The sequence below is a fragment of the Triturus cristatus genome, chromosome 1_1 (genome assembly GCF_964204655.1).
Source record: "Triturus cristatus chromosome 1_1, aTriCri1.1, whole genome shotgun sequence".
NCBI lineage: Eukaryota > Metazoa > Chordata > Amphibia > Caudata > Salamandridae > Triturus > Triturus cristatus.
This window is the reverse complement of record NC_140579.1, coordinates 1,129,158,249-1,129,181,492: the sequence shown is the minus strand read 5'-3', so window position 1 is coordinate 1,129,181,492 and position 23,244 is coordinate 1,129,158,249.

Sequence of the window (23,244 nt, the reverse complement as noted above, 5' to 3'; positions counted from 1 at the left end):
CCCTGGGGCCGCTGGGAGTCGTAGTTCTTCATGCACACATGCCTCCCAGCGTACCCCTTACGTGTGTGAACCTTCTGCCAGAGACCACAATGACACCCTCCCACCCTCACAGATCACACACGCAACCTCGGCATCATACTGGACTCCTCATTCACAGTGAACCGCCAGATCAACGCCATATCCTCGTCCTGTTTCAACACGCTCTACCTGTTCCGAAAGATATTCAGATGGATCACCACAGAATCCAGAAAGACGTTCACCCACACACTCATCACCAGCAGACTCAACTACAGCAATGCACTCTATGCCGGCATTACCCAGAAACAGATCAGGAATCTACAGAACGTACAAAATGCCGCAGCCAGACTGGACCTAGATGTCCCTCGCTGCAGCCACATCACTCAATACCTCCAACAACTCCACTGGCTCTCAGTCAACAACAGAATCGCCTTCAAGCTTCTCATACATGCCTACAAAGCTCTCCATGATGTAGGGCCAGCATATCTGAACAACCGCCTCTGATTCCATAAACCGCCAGACAACTTTACTCTGCCCAACTTGCTCTGGCCATCTGGCCACCATCCCACGGATTCACAAGACCAGAACCAGAACCTGAGAAAGATCCTTCTCCTACCTAGCCCCCAAGACATGGAACCCCCTGCCCCTCCACCTCAGGTATTGATTGATTGATCGATTGATTGATTGATTGATTGATTGATGTTTGGAGTGCTGACATGTGAGAAGAGCTGTTGCTGTCCACATGGGGCTGTTTAACCCCTAACACCAAATTCTCAAAGAAGTTGCTTGAAGCTTTGCATTGTGCTGCCTTGTTATGCTCGCAACCAGATGAATTCAAAATTGTTCAGTATACAATCTGACAGCGTGCAATAAGGCTCACATCGCTGCACCTTTAATGTTAATTGAATGGGGATTGTTTTCGTACGATAGTACATCCTAGTCAGGAAGCCGAACTTCATCTCAGCATTCATATTCACAGTATGCCAGTTTTATGAGTCCAATCCCTTAGAAAGACAAGATCACTATGCCACAAAGGGTGGAACACATTAAATGGGTCATAAAGAGGCACACAAAGCAGTCGATGGGACAGCTGTCTGCTTCTTTTGATGCCCACAGCCTTACACACAATTCTGAGCTGCCAGAAATTGTGTTGAATTCACAAAGGTAACTTTCACTTTTGAGTAAGTTTACACTCTTGAGTAAGTTTACTACTTTTTGGTAATCAGAAACTGCACTTTTGTAGTGAGCTACACTTTTGGAGAGACTTACATTTTTGTAGTAAGTCTAGAACTATTCATTGCCAACCACAGGTCCTGCAAGAATCTCCCATAAAAATAGTGGAAGTATGGACTTAAAATAGAACCCATAGAAAATAATGTTAAATTAAATTAGATTCTTTAAATATACGAATATATATAAATTGATGTTAAAATATTTGAAAATAGTACATATTTATAAGTATTTAATAACCTATTAATTTTATACATTGTTTTTACTAATTATTAATGCACATTTAAACCCCTTTTTTTAATCAGGTAGGAACTTATGTTTTAATTGATGCTTCAGAAAAATAGTTTTAACTTAATATAACTCCTTTAATTAAAGTTTGAATTCAAAAATTAATTTAATAGTGCTCTGTATTTATTATGTTGTTCTTGAGAATGTGGTGAACTCGGGAGGGGGTTCAGGAGATGATTGGGCTCAACTTCTTATCTTGAAAAAATCACATACCCGTACTGGTATCCATGGTGCGATTATGACCGAATATTTACGCAGTAATTGCGCACCAACTGGTCTCATTGTCACCAACACACCTCGCCTCTTCCTACAAGATAAGATCTTCCTAAAAGACTGGTCTTTGATAGCTTGGCGGTGCACTCGCGACTGGCTGATTTTAATCACCAGCACTGCGAAGCGCATCGCTGATGCTATCCTGATTGAAATTCAAGTATTGGAGGGACAGATCAAGACCACATTGTCCAACTCCCTCTACAAGAAAAATCTAGATGAGAGTAACAAATCCAACAAAGACTTTAGGGATGGTATTCTCTCCTCTAAAATCGATAAGTTTAAGAAAGACTTAGCCAAGTTTTCCATGGAGAAAGTGTATCCCTACACTCAAGAGAACTATGTGCCACCAGTTTTCAATAGGAAAGGGAGACGCTATGGCTCTAACTACTCTTCCTCTGGGTCTGAGGATTGGTCTAGCGATTCCGACTCAACCACTCATGAACCATCCCATTCAAGAGGTAGAGGTTATAACTCCAGACGCAATTGGCGTGGCAGTCAACAACCCCAATGGTGGCAACCTCCACCATGGCAGTATCCCAATCCCCCCTTCCATCCTAACATGATGCCCTTCAATCCGCCACCACAGTTTTTTCACAATCAGCCTTTTTTAGGCCAGGGCCGTGGCCGCTCGAGAGGGCGGAGAAGAGGTCAAAACAATCAATCCCAAAACCAGGCACGGGTCCACTGGAGCCCTCCAATATCACCTCGCAATCTCCACAGCGCGGCGAAAGCACAGGCAGTGGCAGGACCAAGCAGCAGCTAGTGGTAAATTTGAGTTCGTATACCCTGACGGACATGGAAGATAAAGTCCTCAATAGAGGTTTAGGTTTTGTGCCGACCAGTTCAGGAGATCCCTTCACCTTGCAATCTGAGTTGGCCAACTTTTTTTGAAAAATCAGGCTACATTTCTTCTTTAAAGAAAAAGATGACGTCACCATAGATGCAGAACATGGTGAGAGCGACAGTGGTTTGAGGGATAAATCCACGTTTAATCCACCTGCTCATCTGGTACCTGCGCATGTTCTGGCATTTGAGACAGCGGTGAATAAAGACATTTCAGCTCTTATGAGCGAACCCATAAGACACTATCACAACTTACCCAACCCTGAGAAACAGGCTCTCACTGCTCTTTCTACCAATCCCCATATCATCATCAAGCCCGCCGATAAGGGCGGTGCTACTGTGATCCTTAACGTCCAGGATTACAGAACAGAATGCTTGAGACAACTTAGCAATGAGAGATTCTACAAGTGTCTGGAGACAGACCCAACACCACGTATCAAAAAAGAAATCCTTGAGTTGGTCCTTGAGGCCAAATTGGAGGGTTGGATTTCAGTACGGGAAGCAGAATATTTGGTGATTGAACATCCAATCACCCCCTATTTCTACGTGCTACCCAAAATACATAAGGAACAGCGTCCCCCGCCGGGTAGACCCATCATCTCTGGCTTAGGCTCACTCCTTGAACCTTTGTCCACCTTTGTTGACATCTTTCTCAGGCCTCTGGTGAGAACCATGCCTACTTATTTGCAGGACACCAAAGATGTATTGCAGCTGCTCCCTGGTTTGGATTTCAATACTGACACCGATTTCCTTGTTAGTTTTGATGTAGAATCATTGTATACCTGCATTCTCCAGACAGAGACCCTCGAAGCCATCAGAGGGCTCCTCGAAGCAAACACCATCGGGTTGAGTTCGCCAGTGGCTTTCATCATGAACTGTGCCAGGCTGGCCATGACTGAGAACTTTTTCAAGTTCGAGAATCAGTTTTACCTCCAAACATCGGGTACTTCTATGGGCAGTGTTTTCGCCCCCAGCCTGGCCAATCTCTATGTCCATCTATTTGAACAAGGTTCTGTTCTCAATACCACTAATCCCTTCCACGACAGGATAGTCGTATGGAAGCGCTATATTGACGACATTTTTGTCATTTGGCGAGGTGATCTAGCTACCCTGAATACCTTCCACTCTTGGCTCAATGATCAAAACACTTTTCTCAACTTCACCATGGAAGCTAGTAAACTCAGCCTGCCTTTCCTAGACCTTCGGGTCTTCCCTTCAGACAATGGCCTGGCTAGCGAGTTGTACACTAAGCCGATGGCGAGGAATTCTCTCCTGTCTTCTGACAGCTTTCATCCTAAGTCACTACGTGCAGGTTTACCTTTTGGGCAATTCCTGAGACTTAGGCGCAACTGCTCCACTACTGACAGTTTCAAGCAGCACGCCGCTGTCCTGTCTCGGAATTTGAAGGCCCGCCAGTACCCCCAGAATCTGATTCGTCGTTCATTCAAACGGGCTATTAACAACAATCGAGAGGCTTTACTTGAGCCCTCCACACCCAAGCCCCCGATGGACAGACTCACGTGTGTACAAACGTTCAGTACCCGGTCGAACCAACTGCAGAAGATCATACGCAAGCATTGGCGTATTCTGAGCGTAGGGCAGTTACATCTAGCTCCCCCACTTTTTTTATTCAAGAGAAGCACCAACTTGCGCGACACCTTGGTTCATACACGTCCAAGGAACACGCCGGTTTCCACAGCCAATACACTTTGGAATCTGCCACCTGTCCAGGGCCATTATGCGTGTGGTAACTGTGGGGTTTGTGCGTACACACAACATACTACTGAAATCGATATCGGCACTAACAAACCCTGGAGACAACTGAAACATACCAATTGTAACAGCGAGAGAGTTGTCTACCTGATCACCTGTCCCTGTCATAAGAAATACGTGGGTATGACCATGAGGAAGGTCAAAATACGGATTATGGAGCACAAAAGCACCATAAGATGCCAGAGACAGGCGACACGTTTAACCAAACATTTCTTGGATCTCAAACACAGTCCTGATGACATAAGGTGGACGGTACTGGAACAACCTTTGATTCCCTCTCATGTCACAGATATCTCTAAATTTCTGTTCAGGATTGAACAACGTTGGGTCTTCAAACTGAGCAGTGACCAGCTAGGGCTTAATGAGGCTATCCCGTGGACCTCACTGTGACTTGGTTGTGTTTTGGTCACCCCGACATACTGGGATGCTTCATTTATGGATGCCACTCACCTTTGTGGTCCTGTTGCCATGTCTGACGCGAACATGATCGTTCACTGGCATCATCTTTCTGCTATGATAATCTGCTCGCATGACTAGAGAATAACGTCCTCTGTGTCTTGTGGCTTTGTCTGATACTATATGGTCTGTTTTTCTCTCGGCTGTACTATGGGGTATTCTAAGATATTTGCCCCTTATACCAACAGAACCATCGAGCGCTTATTGGGAGCGCGACACACTATTTTACACTGCCTATGAATTTGATCACTCCAAATTCTTTTCTAGACTAGTGTCGAGGTCGTGACCTCATTCTAAGCATGACCGATATTGCAACTTGTGGTTTTTTGGCATAACGATATGTGATTAACCCTGAGCGGCTTCGTACGTTTGTTAACTACATTACCCGACACGCTCCGCTTTCCGCTACTAACTTCACGCTAGATGCTGGAAATTCCTGTATCATGTGTGTGGGGTCAGATGCGTGATTGGCCTACGCCTGGGGGCGTGACTTTTTGAGGCTTCAAGGGTTCTCGCCTACACTGTTCCGGCTACCACTCGGAACAATCAGGAAGGAAGTCCGGGGTAGCGACGGACAGGTAAGCCAACCCTGAGGCACTCTGTAGTTTTGTAGTTCTCTTGGCGTTCAATCTGCCTTTGTTGTCTGGACATCGACGCTGTCTAGTTTCACGTAGACAGGGCTAAGTCTGAATTGTGGACTCGATGGCACTGTTGGTCTGTTTGTGGTATCCTGTTAAGCCTAGCGACTTAGTCCCGAGCCACGCCATTTGCCCTACTGGCCCAGTTACATTAGTACATTTGGAGTATGGGTTATTACCTAAGGCAACACGTTATTCGTGGCCCCGTTTCGACACTCTAGCTCCTTTCTAATGGTTCTGAGGTCCCAAACGGGCACGATTACATTTACTGTATGGGTGGGTAAACATTGGGACCCGCTATAATCTTCCATTCTCAATCACCATGTTTACTGTCTTATAATGCTGTTTTACATACTAGTCAAAATGTCAATTTTGGCCATGCTCCGACAGCCGTACTTCTCCCAAATGCCTTTGAGGTAGGAATCCGGTATGCTTTTAGTTACTGCATGGCCCAACAGTAAGACCCCTTGCTAGGGGCCCTTTAGATTCTTTGACTCATAGTCAGTTTATAAACAGCCTTGCAATGTTTGAGTTCGTATAGCTGACCCCTTTTATGTTGACGTGAGTGAGCAGACAATACCTTGCCGTATCTGTTCCTTTTGTCTTATAGAGCGCTGCCTCACGCCCTGAGTTGTGACCAGGAGTGTGGGACGTTCCCCGATCTCTCGACGGGTAAGGAGGTATTTTGAATCCCTTCCAGACAGACGTTTACCTTTGAAACGTGTGTAATAGGCCTACCTACATTTGCTATTCAGTCCAGCTCTTACTACTTTGTACATGTGTCCCTGGTAAAAATTGATTTTATTCAAGTAGAAATTATTTTGTTTCTCTTAACAGGTGACCTCTATACTTCCCGACGGTGCCGTATATCTATTGATAAGCAGGTACCATTGTTGGTTGTATCGTTCCTTTTATGTTCTTGTGTACACTTTATCACATTGCAGTAGTGTCTTGTCATGGTCCTGAAGAAAGCCACGGTCATCTCCTTGAGACACTAGTTGGCTGAAACATGTAGACCTGCATTTAGAGTACGTGTTCCTAATTGTTCGGTGTACACGTTTTACTCTACTATTTCTGCGTTTTTATCGTTGATATCACCGGATACTGAATAAAGCATTTTTTTCCCAGTGATAATCAATTTTAATATCACGTTTTCACACACTGCACTCTACTTCACTACACTATAGGCAGCTTCCTCCTACTTCGGGAGTGATTCCCTCCAAGTTGTATTAGTTAAAACATCCTTGAGCTCCTCCTTCTTATAATAACTTAAGGAGTTGTAGCTCTTTAACTGCACCATGTGCGGTTAAGGGAGGTCCCAGATGATGAAGCATGCCACTTCGGTGGGTGATGGGATTTGGTCCCTTTTGAAAGGATTCCCCTATCTGGGTTTGTAGCTGGCATTTTTCGCTTTTGTATGAGGTAGACCAATATAGACCCACGGACTCTGTTGTTGTTCTATTCTTTTATTATGTTGTTCTACATCAAGTGAAAATATAAAATGAATATACATTAATGTTTAAACACTTTTAAACCATTTTTCCTATGCAAGTGTGGATCCACGCCCCTCATGCTGAGTCTCCCTTTGCAGTTGTTCAATAACTGCTTTACAGAGTTGGACTAGGACATTATTGACTCCAAACTTACTGTACCCAAAGAGGATAGGAAGCCGACATCTAGATCAGTCCCAGAGCGTCAAGGAGGGAACCTGGAAGAGGGGACCACTAGAAGGATGGGCAGGGTCCCCACCAAATGAATGTGGGGGGACAGAGGAAAACCAAAGTTCTTCAAATGAGTTTTCAGGACAAGGAGTTGAATCCAATCCTGGGCAGTCGAATGGTGGGGTTATTGAGAAGAGTTCCCTGGGCTACTCCCAAGTCTCAGGTTCCCTAAAGGTAGCTGTGAGTCCAGCTATGCTGGTTGACTGTTAGGAAATTATCTTGAGAGCATACCATCTTAAAATGGGTGGCACTCAGGTCCCACTTGGAGATGTTGGGGTTACCAGAGTGGGTGCTTATGGCCATATGGTCCAAAAGAGGATTCTAATGGACTTGGCACCTGAAACAGTGGGCCAGGTGCCTGCCAACAAGTGGAAGTACAGCGGGTGAGGGAAACCCACCCAGGAAATTCCCACTGTCTGGGAGGAGACTGAACCTAAGAGCGATGCCCCAGAATCTACAGGGTAGGACATTACTGCAATGGGAGATCTGCCTGAGCAAGGTAGATGGCACGCTCAAGAAGGACCATCAAAGCAGAGTTCTGTAAAGCTCAAAAAGAGTGCCCCACTTGTGAGTGCCTACCTTATCTATTGGGAGAATAGTCTCCTGTATAATGAGCCTATGGTCCCTGAGCGTGATTAAACCCTTGTTTTGGCGGTCTGCTGGTGGTGCAGGGCCTTCCTACAGGGATTAGCTCACTACATCCCCCTGGTAAAACATCTGGGTAGCCCAATACCTTTGACTGAAAGGTCACCCACTTCTATTAGCCCTGGATGAAGACTCATGCAGATGCATTCAGCCCATCCTTTAATACCTGCCAGGCCAGTAGCAAGTCAGGAGAACAGAGTAAGAGTCCCCTGCATCCAATACCTTGAAGTGGAAACCCCCTTTGAAAGGGTGGGTATTGATATTGTTGGGCTTCTGGAGCCCAAGACTGCCTTATACAACATGTTTACCCTAGTTTTGCCGGACTATGCCACAAAGTATCCTGAGGCCATACCTCTGATGTTGGTGACTGCATTAGTGGTTGCCGGGACACTGATGGAGATATTTATTCATGTGGGTTTTCCCAAGGAGGTGTTGTCTGACAGGGGCACCAACTTCATGTCCGCCTAAATAAAGTCCAGGTGGGATGAGTGTTGGGTGACCTACTAGTTCTCCACACCATACTGCTCCCAGACAAATGGGCTTGTTGAGAAATTCAAAAGACCCTGAAAGGCCTGATTATGGGCTTGTCAGAGCCATGGAGGTATAAGTGGGACATCCTTTTATATGCTTGTTGTGTGCCTACAGGGAAGTGCCTCAGAAGGGAGTGGTGTTCAGTCCCATTGAGCTTCTGTTTGACCTTCCTGTGAGAGGACCTATCAGTCTTGTAAAGGAGTGGTAGGAGCAAGCTCCCAAGAAGCTCCCCATATTTTAGATGAAGTGTTTATGGAAAGAGGCCATGGAGAATTTGGAAGCCAACCAGGAGGTAATGAAACCAGAAGGCCACTCTTTTGGAGTTTCAACCTGGCCAAAAGGAGGAGGCAATGTAGCCTGTAGTTCCCTGGGCCTTGAAGAACAAGTAGACCAGGCCCTATGATGTTAAGGAATGGAAAGGGGAGGTCACTACCTGGTAGATCACTTAAGGGTCTTGCATGTGAACCTCCTCAAACCCCATTTTGAGAGGTCAGAGGTCACAAAGCTCAGATGGAAGTGAGGAGAAGGAGAACACACCTCTCCTAGACCTCCTGTCTTCCAATGAGCACGATGGATCAAGCAGAGGATGTCATTCTCTCCCCCACAATGACTCCAGAACAGGAGAGATAATGTTGCCAGTTGTTGGGATGATTCTCCCAGCTTTTCTCACTAACCCTGGGTCTCACTCACTGATGTACCCATGATGGCGACAGAGGACAGCATGCCTATCAAGAATAGGACCTACAGGTTGTCCGCTAAAATGAGAGCCAGCATCAAGGATGAGGTTTCCAAGATGTTGGATTTGAGTGTGGTTGAGCCCTGCTTTAGTCCCTGGTCCAGTCCAGTTGTATTCATACCAAAGACTGCTCAACCGGGCACTACCCCAGAAATGAGGTTCACTTTGGGCTAAAGGGGTCTCAATTTAGTCACTAAGGCTGATGCTCACCCTGTCCCCAGCCAGATCTGCGGATCTTATTGATTGGTTGGGAACTGCCAAGTTTCTGAGTACCAGGTCCTGGCTAGGCCACAAAACATCAAGTCAGTCTACATGGATAACAATTCTATTTTCAGCTGAAGCTGGGATGACCACCTGCACCACCACCAGGAAGTGCTTCAGGCCCCGCAATGAGAAAACCTGATTATCAAGGCCAGATAGAGCAGGGATCCATTATATATTTTGGCCACCAAGTTTTCAAATGCAATGCCCAGCCTCTTCATCCCAAGATACAGACCATCATGGCTTGTGACCCACCCAAGACTCAGACCCAGGTGAGAGCTTTCCTGGGCCTCGCTGGGTATTGCAGGAGAATTGTTAAGGACTATGGCACCATTTTTGCCCCCTGTCAAGTTGTCAACTGGATTTTCAGTGTCAGTGAGAGAGGCCACGGTGTAAGTCCCATCCTCCCTATTGACCAAGATGACCCAACAGTATTCAAAGCCAACCCAGATTGAAGGTGAAGGGGGAAATGGAAGAGGGGAGTCATACAGGTACTAAGTCATTTTTTAGAGAATTGTGATTCTCCTAATAACATGACAAGAGAATTTGGATTTAATTAAAGACATGGAGACTAACATTATGCATTTTATTTTAATGCCTACTCCAAGCAGCCACTTAGAAGCAAAACACCATGAAGTGAAACAGATCTAGAATAGAATTTTCCAGATGTACAATTGCCATGCACACAGTCTGCCTCTTTTAAATGCGAGGTAATAAGGTAAGTCTTCTTCTGTATAACATTTTCTTTATTTTTCTTCTTTCTTCTCCCTTTTTCTGTTGTGCATTCCAAATGAATAGAAACAATGAAGACTAAATGAAGGGAACACAGAGTTAATTCTTGCTGAGCATCTTCCTTGCAGAAACAGCAGTATAGATGAATCAGCTATGTTGAGTTATCTGAAATAAGAAAGAGTATAAGTGCTCTGTTGTCATGTAACTGAGAAAGGTGTAATATCAAAGTGGGCAAGTTATATGAATTTTTTAACAATCCATCGAAAAAAGGTTGTTTGAAACTTTCAACAATACATTGAATAAAGGTTGCATCATAAATCATGCATCTATTGTTCAGTAATTTATTTATCCACCCACAGGAAGGGTGGGATAATGTTAGCCCCTGTGTCTTTAATGAAATCCATATTCTATTGTCATGTTATTAGGAGAATCACAATTTCATTACAAGACCGGAGGCTACCATTATGCCTGTTGGTAGTTTTGTAACACTACATCTGACATATGTTCAATAGGTTTACAGTAGTGTTTAGCAAAAGTGTTAGAATTTGACCAATCAGCTGTTTTAAGAATGTCATCTAGATTACCCCCTTTCCAAAATGATTTACTAGCCATAGCGCCCCTTATTGAGTGTGCCTGGAACCTTTTTAGGTCAATACCAGTACTTGCATTGCATATTTAACCCATCTTGCTATAGAAGCTAATATAATGAGCTTGAAGGGTTTGACAAAAAAGATAAGTAATTGGTTAACACCATGCGCACAATGTTCACTCATTCTTGCATCATATTCTTTCATACAATCTACCACACAGTTTTTTGCATGCATTAAAATTTGGGTAGAAAATTGAATCTGACAAAGTCCTAGTTCTCTAAATAATCTCGAAATTGACACCAAAGGCATCATAGACTCTATTAGTTACTTCTAGTGCTTTAACATCTGAGACTCTATGGCAGGAGATGCTAGTTTTATGGAAAGTTTCTTCTTATCTAGGTATCAGTTCTCAAGCCAGGTAGTGAAAAGGTCTAGTAGTAACTTAACATCCCATAGGGTTTTGTATTCAGGAGGTCACCTTAGTCTGATACTTTTCATAATTCTGCATATTATGGCATTTTACCCTCTGATCTTGCCGTTTATGAGAGCGTGGCCTGCTGAAATAGCTTATCTGTAGCAATTAATTGATCTGTAAGTAAGCCCTCTCTCATATTGTTCAACTAAAATGTTTGCTACATGTACGAAAGGATTTTCCACAGAATCCAGGCTCCTCTCCAGGCACCAGCGTACCCAAGATCTCCCGATGCCATTGTATCTATAGTGGGTTCCAGAAGCTCATGACTCTTAGAGGAGTACAGTATCTTGTCTCGAAAGGTCTGTGATTTCATTAGATTTCCTGACACTTTACAGGCAAGAAGTTTCAAAGTCCCTGTCTGGACTAGGGGATGTTCCCTTCTGTATATATGTCGACTGGAGGTAGAAAGGGTATTTCGCTGGCTAATTCCAAACTCGTCAGGAACCACTCTCGGTAGGGCCAGAAAGGGGTTATTAGTACTAAGGAGCATTGGTCTGGTCTCACTTTCTGAAAGGCTCCCTAGATCATTGCAAATGGGGGAAATGCATATGCTTGAATTCCTTTCTATGGTTAGAGAAAGGCATTGACTGCTTGAGCACCAGGGTTCTGGCATCCAGCTGAAATATTGCTGCAGTTGGAATGTCAGTCGGCTTGCGAAAAGATCTATTTCCAGAGAGCCCCAGAACTGATTTAGAGTTCTGAAGGCTTCCACGTTGAGTTTCCAGCCGCTGTGGTCTAGGAGTGATCTCGAATCCTAGTCTGCAGTGATGTTGCTTTTTCCCGGTAAGTATTCTGCTTTTAGGGCTATCTTGTGTTCTAGAAAGAACATACAGAGTTTTTTTGGCTAGATTCGATCGGACTGAGGATTTTGTACCCCCTAAGCGATTTATGTATGTCACAGCTGATATGTTGTCCATTTTTATAATAACTGATCTGCCTTGTAAGGATTGTTTGAAGCTCATCAGAGTGTAAAGTCCAGCAGTTAATTCTAGGTAGTTTATGTGGTGTGAGCTCTCTGTATAGCACCATAGACTTCCCATGTTCTGATTCTGTGAGCATGCTCCCCAGCCACGAAGACTCGCATCTGACTCCAGAATCAATTCTGGGGAGTTTCTCTAGGGTTACTTTGTCTCCGTACCATAGTCCAGCATGGAGGGCTTTTGCCTTCACTCTTTGACGGGCTCGATAATGTAAAGGTCCCGGAAAAAAAGCTTGGATATAGGAAGATAGGAGGTCCAGAAGTCTGGCTAGTTCTCTTAGGGACAGGAGGTCTCGTTTTAATACAAGTTGTATTTCTTTGCGTAGTTTCGTGATTTTCTTCTTGGGTAGTAGTGAAAGTGATTTTAATGTGTTTACTGTGAATCCCAAGAATTCCAGAAATTTCGAGGGAGTCATGATAGATTTTTCTCAGTTTATTATGAAGCCAAGGCTCTCTATAAGATTTACTGCTGTATTCAGGTCTTGAAGAATCTGAGAGTGGTGTTGGGACATATTGAGAATGTCGTTGAGATGGACAATCAGTCGTATCCCTCTGTCTCTCAAGAAGGATGCTATAGCTCTCATTACCTTGGTGAAACACCAGGTAGCAGAGAATAGCCAGAAGGGGAGAGCCTGTAATTGGAATAGATGATGGTTCCATGTGAATTGGAGGTAAGGTTGGGATTCTGGGGCTATGAAGATTGTGAAGTAGGCATCTTTCAAGTCTAACTTCACTAGCCAGTCCTTTTCTAGAAGCATGTCCCTGAGGAGGTGGATACCCTCCATTTTGAAGTGCCTGTAGGTGAGAGATTTGTTAAATTCTCTCAGGTTTATGACTGGTAACCAACCCTTATCTTTTTTCTCTACCAGAAAGAGAGTGCTAACGATTTTCATACGATCCCATGGTACTTCTATAATGCTCCTTTCTCTCTCATGGACATTACCTCTTCCTCTACTATTTTCTGTTGTTCTGTGGTCAGTACTAGGTTTGTTTTGGGTGAGGATTGAGTCAGTGTTTTTGAAAATTTGAATGGTTTCTAAAACCCAGGGGTCTTGTGTAATTGTTTTCCAAGTCTGTAAAGGGAATCTGAGTAGACCTCGCACCTATCCCTGGAAATAAAAAGAATGAGGGGTGTTTGTACTCTCTCTGGAAATTAATGTAGCCTTGTCCTCACGCTCTGAATCATCTAGAGTGGTAGGGTTTTCCTCTCTGGGGGTAGAATGGTGAGGGGATATTCATTCGGTAAGGTCGACCGAAACCTCGTTGTCTGTAGTAGGGTCTTTGGTAGGCATGGCCGATAGAGCGGCCCCTTGTGCCAGCTCTGGCAAAAACGCTAGGGTTGAATACTCAGCGCATGCTATTCTGAGCCTTGTTTAGAGCTGTGAAGGTTGCAGCTTATTTGCCTACGGTCTTGATCATGTCCTCTCTGAATAGGAATCCTTTGGGGTTTGCTGAGGGCTCTTTGTCAGCCATGTCGCTCAGCTTAGGGTTGATCTTGGTAATGACTACTTTTTGTTGCTTTGTGTAGGAGAGTAGGGTCTGCTATCCTATGGTCACCCCAAATTTTTGCTTTTTTGCTTCACTGGTTTTTGACATATTGAGGCTGTGGGCCTGCCAATCAGACCCCCAGCCTGCTGTTCTCTCTACTAAATTAAAACTATGCACCCTAGGTGCATAACCAATTGGAAGTGGATCACCCTGTCAGCCCCTGTACCAGTGTACACTAGGTACCCAGGGCATTGGTGTACCCAAGGCCTGCCAGGGGCTGCAGCATGTATTATGCCACCCCAGGCTTGGCCTAACAATCTGACACAACTGGCTGATCACTCAGCTGGGGTAAGTTGGTGTAATCACCTCTTACTTAGGTGTAGTATACCTATACCTAACCTTAAATGGGACACCTGGTAACCTATAAGTCACTCCTATGGCAGGCCTTAACAATCCTGAAGGCAGAGCGCTTGGTTCCATGTGAGATGGTGCTCTGGCATGAGCTGAGCCTGTCTGCAGTGGTCGGAACAACTTCCTTCTACTGTTTCCAGATATCGTCATACCATATACTCTTAAGTGCATTATGAACCTCGCGGTTAAATGCTATCTTTGGTTTGGCTTTATCAAAACATGTCGAGTAAGGTGTCATACGAATTGGAATACTAACCCCTCGCCAATTCTGGCGACGGGGTTAGCATTCCACCCTTCTAGAGGGACACGACATGTACAGTACCTGAAACCCGGGTAAAATCAGACATAGCCTCAGCTCCACAAAATGGATGCTGCCACCACAGACACAAGTCTGCCCTCCTGCTGCTGGGAGTCCTTCCAGCTTGGGAGGTGTGGACAAAGGGTTTCCTGCCAGGGGAGGTGCGTGCACCACCCCAGACAGGATTTTGTGTATTGGTCAGGTAGGGCTTGAAAGAAACCAGACATGCCTGTGGCTCACAAGGAGCCTCGGTGCATATGCCAGTTCAAACCGGTCCTGGGGCACACCAGTCCCGGGCCTGGGGCGAGCTGGACAAAGGATTGGGGGTGTAACCACCCCCCTTCCTGGTCCCACCCTTAGGGAGGGACCTAGCAGGTAGTCCGGCCCCTAGAATCCGCTTAAAGGTAGGAGCTGTGTCCTAAGACTTCAGACATCCTGGAATCAACTTGAAACTAAGAAGAAGACGGGAACTTCGACATTCTGCTGCACAGAAGACTGAAGAAAATCTCCCCTGTGGTCAGGGAGTGACCACCTTGCTAACGCAAGCACCATCCAGCGAATCACCGTCTGCTTTGCCGCCGCCTCCCGCCGGAGCCCGAGCCCAGAGACTGACAAGACCTGGACCTCCAGACCTCTCACCGCCCGATCCACAGTCCCTGAAAAGAGGAGACCCGTGGAGGCACCGAGACACGTGGAGCCAGCCATCTTGGAACGACTACGACAAGCTGACCAGTGCAACAACCGAGGCTCCCTCCAAGTTGTGCTTTGGGTCCTGAGAAGCCCAACCCTCGAGCAGCATCTGCACCAAAGGTGAGCCCTCCAGCATCTCCACGATCTGCGTGGGGCCCTTCTGCATTTTGCCACTCGACGCGCCTAACCGGTTGCTGGCCCGCTGGCTAGTGGCCATCTTGGCGACGAAATCTACGACAAACACCGCGGGTCTGGTTGCTCCAGACTGGCCCTTGCTCCCCTCCAAAGGAGCAATCCCTCTGACCTGGCTGGTCAGAACCAACAGCTGATTTCCGAATCCTCCTGCAATTGCTTTTGCCAAGGCTTGTTTGCTTCGATCAAGTCGCCGACACCGCCGACAGCGAGAGCCTGCGTGGGACAGCTCGTGAGCCGACTCCTGGACGTCGTCGACCTTCAGGGACCACGTGGCTGCGGAGACAAGCTACCCCTCATCACCTGTTTGCACCCGACATCACCTGGTACCCACCTGGTGCCACGCTGGTCACTGGCTAGTGACTGTGAACACTGTCCCCTCTGCTTACAGGTCTTCAACATCTCCGATCCACTCTTGGATCCACTGCATCTCTTCCCGACCGACCGCCTGCAGCACTTTTGTCTACAGGCCCCACGGAACAGATAGAAGAAACCCGACGCACTTCGAGGCCTTGCACCCGCTTCCTGTGGGTGAGGTAAAGCTGGCACACCTGTGCCCAAGTGTAGTATTACATCTCTAGTGCCTGTGTTCCAAATCTTAAGTTCCTAGGTCATCCGGAAGATTCCTTTTGCAGTAACTTTGTACTTTTTACGCACCCATTGAAACCTATGGGAGCACGCGTGTGACTATTTGCTCTGCACACGCCACCCGTGGACCTCCTGGTCACTAACTGACGTTAGCTCCTTGTAGGCCCAGCGATTCTAGAGGCCCTAGGCCTTTTCCCTTTCCTGTTCGTGGTACTTATACCACTATTTTAGTATATGGTTCGAGTGGCCACCAGGGCCTATCCATATAAAGTGCAACTTCTGTGTATTCTGTGATAATCTTGTTTGACGATTTGTGCTCCTGTGCTCATAAAGAGACTAGGGGTTACTTTGAGAAATAAATACATATATATTTTGAATATATATCTGTGTGGTGTCCTTTCATTGGTATAAAAGGGGGTTGCATTGGGTAAAACAGCTGGCTTAACACGCTTCACGAGTTTAGCCTCAAAGACTGCTTAGCCTACGCTACCACTAGGGCAGCTAGTCCGAAAAGGTTGACTTACAACCACACCATAAGGGTTGCTTGGCATGGTACAAGGTGGTCACTAGAACTAGTGAACAGCATATACCAGGCCAACTTCTCACATTGGTGAGCAGCGGTTGGATTTGAGCTTGCTGTGTTTTACCATTGTAATCTCTTGGTTACCAATTGAAAGATCACATAGGTACCTGTAGGTACATATAAAACAAGATTAGATATACATTAGTTCTACTGAACTTAGTTGTTGTAGAGCAAAGGGAGTAGCACACCCTGACTACAACTACTAGATAGGTTTAGTAGGTAAACCCAAGTGTAGGTAGATTGCAACACATCCACCCACACTTAAGAGCAATGGCCGGGGCAGAGGGGTCCACTGTACCCATCTCTGTTGAGAGTGACCCCCAGAGGGCACCATCCAGCTTTGCTACCCTTAATCAGAATGAGCTCAGGCATTTGGCAACTCTTAGAGGCCTTAAACAGCCCAAGAACCCAAACTCTGCTGAGCTCAGAGAGCTCTTACAGAATGATGAGAATCAGAGAGCACTCAAGAAAGCTTTCCAGTTAGCCCCCTTAGGGACAGGAACAGGAGGCCCCCCTTCTAAAGATGCCACTGAAGTACCCCTTCCCAATAGTCACCCCTTAGATGGGATGCCTACCACAGAGGATGAGAGTGAAAAGGATACTGACAGTAGTGAGGATGAAGGGAGAACTAGCCCAGTGCCAAGTATTATACTTGGCCCAGCTAAACCAAGGCTATTGGGGACTGACAGTGGGTTCAACCCACTGGATCTCCCCAGTGGACTTAACACAGGGCTTGGAAGGCAAAGGAATCGCTCAGGTGACTCCAATGCTTCCCATGGCTCTAGAGGCTCTCAAGGTCACTCCAGGAGAAGGATGACCACCCCTCAGAGGAGGGAACATGAGGCCAAGATGCAAGAGGCCCAGCTGAGGATCAGGAAGCAGGAGCTAGAAGTAGCCCTGATGGAAGAGAAACTTAGCAAGGCTAGACAGCATAAAGAGAGTGGGTCCATACCCACTGGTGGCAGCATTGTCCCTAAGGACAAAGATAGGGTTTTCGACAATAGAAACCTGTCTAAGGTTGTGCCCCCCTACAAAAGTGGGGATGACATCCACAAGTGGATAACTGCTCTTGAGAGAGCCTGCAAAGTACAGCAGGTTCCTGAAGATCAGTGGGCAGCAATCCTCTGGCTCTCCTTTGAAGGAAGAGGCAGAGACAGACTCCTCACTGTTAGAGAAGAGGATGTCAGAAACTACAGAGTCCTGAAGAGTGTTCTAGTTGATGGGTTAGGCTTAACCACTGAGCAGTACAGGTTAATGTTCAGAGACACCCAAAAGACACAGACTCAGGACTGGTCTGAATACATTGAATGTGCCACTAAGGCTTTGGAGGGTTGGTTGCTGGGAAGTAAGGTATCTGATTTTACAGGATTGTATAATTTGATGATGAGAGAACAGCTTTTAAATAACTGTCAAAACCAGCAACTGCATCAACACTTGGTTGACTCTGATCTGACCTCTCCCCAAGAATTGGGAAAGAAGGCAGACAAATGGGTCAGAACCAGGGTTAAGCAAAAGAACCAGAACCAGGGCCAAGGGGGTGATCAGAAGAAAACAGACCAAAAGGGTGGAGATCAGAAACCTAAAGACCAGAAGTCTTCAACAGGGCCCCAAACTACTGCTAAGGAGGGTGGGTCCCAACAGTCCAAGAAGAAGAAAGAAGGTCAGAAGAAACCCTGGTGCAATCATTGTAAAAATACAACTCACTGGACTAGTGATTGCAAAAAGGGTGGAGCCCCCAACACTGTTGCCCCTAAGGCACCTGCTCCCAGTACTACTGTTAGCAGTGTTGGTCCCCAGACAAAGGGTGTAGTGGGAATCACTATGGGAACTGAAGGAGATTCTGACTTAGACAGAACCCTGACACAGGCAGTCTTGATCTGTGATGGGGACATTGATTTGTCCCTGACTGTGAGCCCCAGTAACCTGGGCAAGTACAGACAGACTCCTTTAATTAATGACAAAGTGGCTCAAGCCTACAGGGACACATGTGCCAGTGTCACTATGGTGACACCAGGCTTTGTGGACCCTGGACAGTACATACCAGGTGAGAACTACCTGGTGACCAATGCCAGCAATGCCACTACTTCACATAGTGTGGCAGTTGTTAACTTCTCATGGGGAGGGGTAACTGGCCTCAAAAGGGTTGTGGTTAGTGCAGACCTCCCAGTAGAATGTTTGTTGGGCAATGACCTAGAGAGTTCTCTATGGTCAGAAGTGGAGTACAGGACTCATGCAGAGATGTTAGGTATATCATCACATGTCCTTGCTGTGACCAGGTCACAGGCCAAAAAGTGCCTCACTGAACCTCAGGTCTTGGATCCTGGAACAATGGACCAAGCACCTACCAAGAAGAAGAACAGGAGGGTCAAGGCTGTGCCTTCCCCCCTGCCTCAGAGTGATGATCAGCCTTCCCAGGAAGCTGATCTAGAGGACCCTGAAGGAACTGTCCCTGAAGAGCTTGAACCTGATCAGGTTGAGTTTCTGGGGACAGGGGGACCTTCAAGGGCTGACTTGAGGCAGGCTCAGTTATCCTGTCCCTCTCTTGAACCCCTCAGACAGCTGGCTGCTGCTGAGGCTGCTGGGAATGCTCAAGGTACCCATAAAGTGTATTGGGATGAAGGGCTCCTTTATTCAGAGGCTAGAGACCCCAAGCCTGGTGCAACCAGGAGGTTGGTCATACCTCTGCAATTTAGGAGCTTCCTTCTTACCTTGGCCCATGACATTCCTTTAGCAGGACACCTAGGCCAGAATAAGACCTGGGACAGACTTGTCCCTCACTTTCACTGGCCTCATATGAATGAAGATACAAAGGAGTTTTGTCGCTCCTGTGTTACCTGCCAAGCCAGTGGCAAATCAGGTGGCACAACAAAGGCCCCCCTGATACCACTACCTGTGGTGGGGGTCCCCTTTGAAAGAGTGGGAATAGACATAGTGGGTCCCATGGATCCTCCCACTGCATCTGGGCACAGATTTATACTGGTGGTAGTGGATCATGCCACCAGGTATCCAGAGGCAATTCCCCTTAGGACCACTACAGCTCCTGTGGTGGCCAGGGCCCTGCTGGGAGTATTCTCCAGAGTGGGGTTTCCTAAGGAGGTAGTATCTGACAGAGGTACCAACTTTATGTCAGGATACTTAACAGCTATGTGGAAGGAATGTGGTGTCAACTACAAGTTCACCACCCCTTATCACCCACAATGCAATGGGCTTGTTGAGAGATTCAACAAGACCCTAAAGGGTATGATCAAAGGATTACCTGAAAAGCTCAGGCGAAGATGGGATATCCTTCTACCCTGCCTTCTGTTTGCTTACAGAGAGGTCCCACAAAAAGGAGTTGGCTACAGCCCCTTTGAATTGTTGTTTGGGCACCCTGTGAGAGGCCCACTGTGTTTGGTGAAGGAAGGATGGGAGTTACCTCTCAAAAAGCCTAAGCTAGACATAGTGGACTATGTACTTGGTCTCCGCTCCAGGATGGCTGAGTATATGGAGAAGGCATCTAAAAACCTTGAGGCAAGCCAGGCCTTACAGAAAGCTTGGCATGACCAAAAGGCTGTCTTGGTTGAGTATCAGCCAGGACAGAAGGTATGGGTGTTGGAGCCAGTGGCCCCAGCAGCACTCCAAGACAAATGGTCTGGACCCCATACAATCCTGGAAAAGAAGGGAGAGGTCACCTACTTGGTGGACCTAGGAACTCCCAGGAGTCCCCACAGGGTACTCCATGTTAACAGGCTTAAAGCATATGTTGACAGGGCAGACATGGGCTTGCTCATGGCTACAGATGAGGGACAGGAGGAAGAGAGTGACCCTCTCCCAGACCTGTTGTCTCAGAACCCTGAAGATGGCTCAGTTGAAGGAGTGACCCTTGGAGGCAACCTCACTGCCCATCAGCAGACTGAATGTAGACAGGTTCTACAATCATTTTCACATATGTTTTCCTTGATACCTAGTCAAACTGACTGGTGTACCCATGTTGTGGACACTGGTGACAGTCTGCCTGTAAAGAACAAACTTTACAGACAACCTGACCACGTCAGGGACTGTATAAAGGCTGAGGTACATAAAATGCTGGAATTAGGTGTCATTGAACCCTCAGAGAGCCCCTGGGCTAGCCCAGTGGTTCTGGTCCCCAAACCTCACACCAAAGATGGCAAGAGAGAGATGAGGTTCTGTGTGGACTACAGAGGACTCAATGCTGTCACCAGGACAGATGCACACCCTATTCCAAGGGCAGATGAGCTCATAGACAAACTAGCTTCTGCAAAGTTTTTGAGCACATTTGACTTGACAGCTGGCTATTGGCAAATCAGGTTAGCTGAGGAGTCTAAGGCCAAAACAGCATTCTCAACCCCAGGTGGGCATTATCAGTTTGTGGTGATGCCCTTTGGTCTGAAGAATGCACCTGCCACCTTCCAAAGGCTGGTGAACCAAGTCCTTACTGGGTTGGATGACTTTTGCGCAGCATATCTTGATGACATTGCTGTCTTTAGTTCCACCTGGGAGGATCACCTGATCCACCTGAAGAAGGCTCTTGAGGCTCTGCAAAGGGCAGGCCTCACTATCAAGGCTACTAAGTGCCAGATAGGGCAGAGTAAGGTTGTGTATTTGGGCCACCTTGTAGGTGGAGGCCAAGTTCAACCACTGGAGAGTAAGATACAATCCATCAAGGACTGGTCCCCTCCAACCACCCAGACTCAAGTTCGAGCTTTCTTGGGCTTGACTGGGTACTACAGGAAGTTTGTTAAGAACTATGGGTCCATTGTGACTCCTCTTAATGATCTGACATCCAAGAAGATGCCCAAAAAGGTTCAGTGGACAGTAAGCTGTCAAAAGGCATTTGATGACCTGAAGGAGGCCATGTGCTCTGCACCTATCCTGAAAAGTCCTGACTACTCCAAAGAGTTTATTGTCCAAACAGATGCTTCTGAGTTGGGTGTGGGAGCTGTGCTGTCACAACTTAATGTAGATGGTCAAGACCAACCCATTGCTTTTATTAGCAGAAGGTTGACCCCCAGAGAGAAGAATTGGTCAGCTATTGAGAGGGAGGCCTTTGCTGTGGTGTGGGCCCTGAAGAAGCTGAGGCCATACTTGTTTGGCACTCACTTCAAGATTCAGACCGACCATAAGCCCCTCTTGTGGCTAAATCAGATGAAGGGTGAAAACCCCAAACTGCTTAGGTGGTCCATTTCCCTACAGGGGATGGACTTTACAGTGGAGCACCGGCCAGGTACTGACCATGGGAATGCAGATGGTCTCTCCAGGTACTTCCACTTAGGACATGAAGACGAGACTGGTCAAGGCTAGTTTAATGTCCCAGCGTTTGGGGGGGGGTTGTGTAGGAGAGTAGGGTCTGCTATCCTATGGTCACCCCAAATTTTTGCTTTTTGCTTCACTGGTTTTTGACATATTGAGGCTGTGGGCCTGCCAATCAGACCCCCAGCCTGCTGTTCTCTCTACTAAATTAAAACTATGCACCCTAGGTGCATAACCAATTGGAAGTGGATCACCCTGTCAGCCCCTGTACCAGTGTACACTAGGTACCCAGGGCATTGGTGTACCCAAGGCCTGCCAGGGGCTGCAGCATGTATTATGCCACCCCAGGCTTGGCCTAACAATCTGACACAACTGGCTGATCACTCAGCTGGGGTAAGTTGGTGTAATCACCTCTTACTTAGGTGTAGTATACCTATACCTAACCTTAAATGGGACACCTGGTAACCTATAAGTCACTCCTATGGCAGGCCTTAACAATCCTGAAGGCAGAGCGCTTGGTTCCATGTGAGATGGTGCTCTGGCATGAGCTGAGCCTGTCTGCAGTGGTCGGAACAACTTCCTTCTACTGTTTCCAGATATCGTCATACCATATACTCTTAAGTGCATTATGAACCTCGCGGTTAAATGCTATCTTTGGTTTGGCTTTATCAAAACATGTCGAGTAAGGTGTCATACGAATTGGAATACTAACCCCTCGCCAATTCTGGCGACGGGGTTAGCATTCCACCCTTCTAGAGGGACACGACATGTACAGTACCTGAAACCCGGGTAAAATCAGACATAGCCTCAGCTCCACAAAATGGATGCTGCCACCACAGACACAAGTCTGCCCTCCTGCTGCTGGGAGTCCTTCCAGCTTGGGAGGTGTGGACAAAGGGTTTCCTGCCAGGGGAGGTGCGTGCACCACCCCAGACAGGATTTTGTGTATTGGTCAGGTAGGGCTTGAAAGAAACCAGACATGCCTGTGGCTCACAAGGAGCCTCGGTGCATATGCCAGTTCAAACCGGTCCTGGGGCACACCAGTCCCGGGCCTGGGGCGAGCTGGACAAAGGATTGGGGGTGTAACCACCCCCCTTCCTGGTCCCACCCTTAGGGAGGGACCTAGCAGGTAGTCCGGCCCCTAGAATCCGCTTAAAGGTAGGAGCTGTGTCCTAAGACTTCAGACATCCTGGAATCAACTTGAAACTAAGAAGAAGACGGGAACTTCGACATTCTGCTGCACAGAAGACTGAAGAAAATCTCCCCTGTGGTCAGGGAGTGACCACCTTGCTAACGCAAGCACCATCCAGCGAATCACCGTCTGCTTTGCCGCCGCCTCCCGCCGGAGCCCGAGCCCAGAGACTGACAAGACCTGGACCTCCAGACCTCTCACCGCCCGATCCACAGTCCCTGAAAAGAGGAGACCCGTGGAGGCACCGAGACACGTGGAGCCAGCCATCTTGGAACGACTACGACAAGCTGACCAGTGCAACAACCGAGGCTCCCTCCAAGTTGTGCTTTGGGTCCTGAGAAGCCCAACCCTCGAGCAGCATCT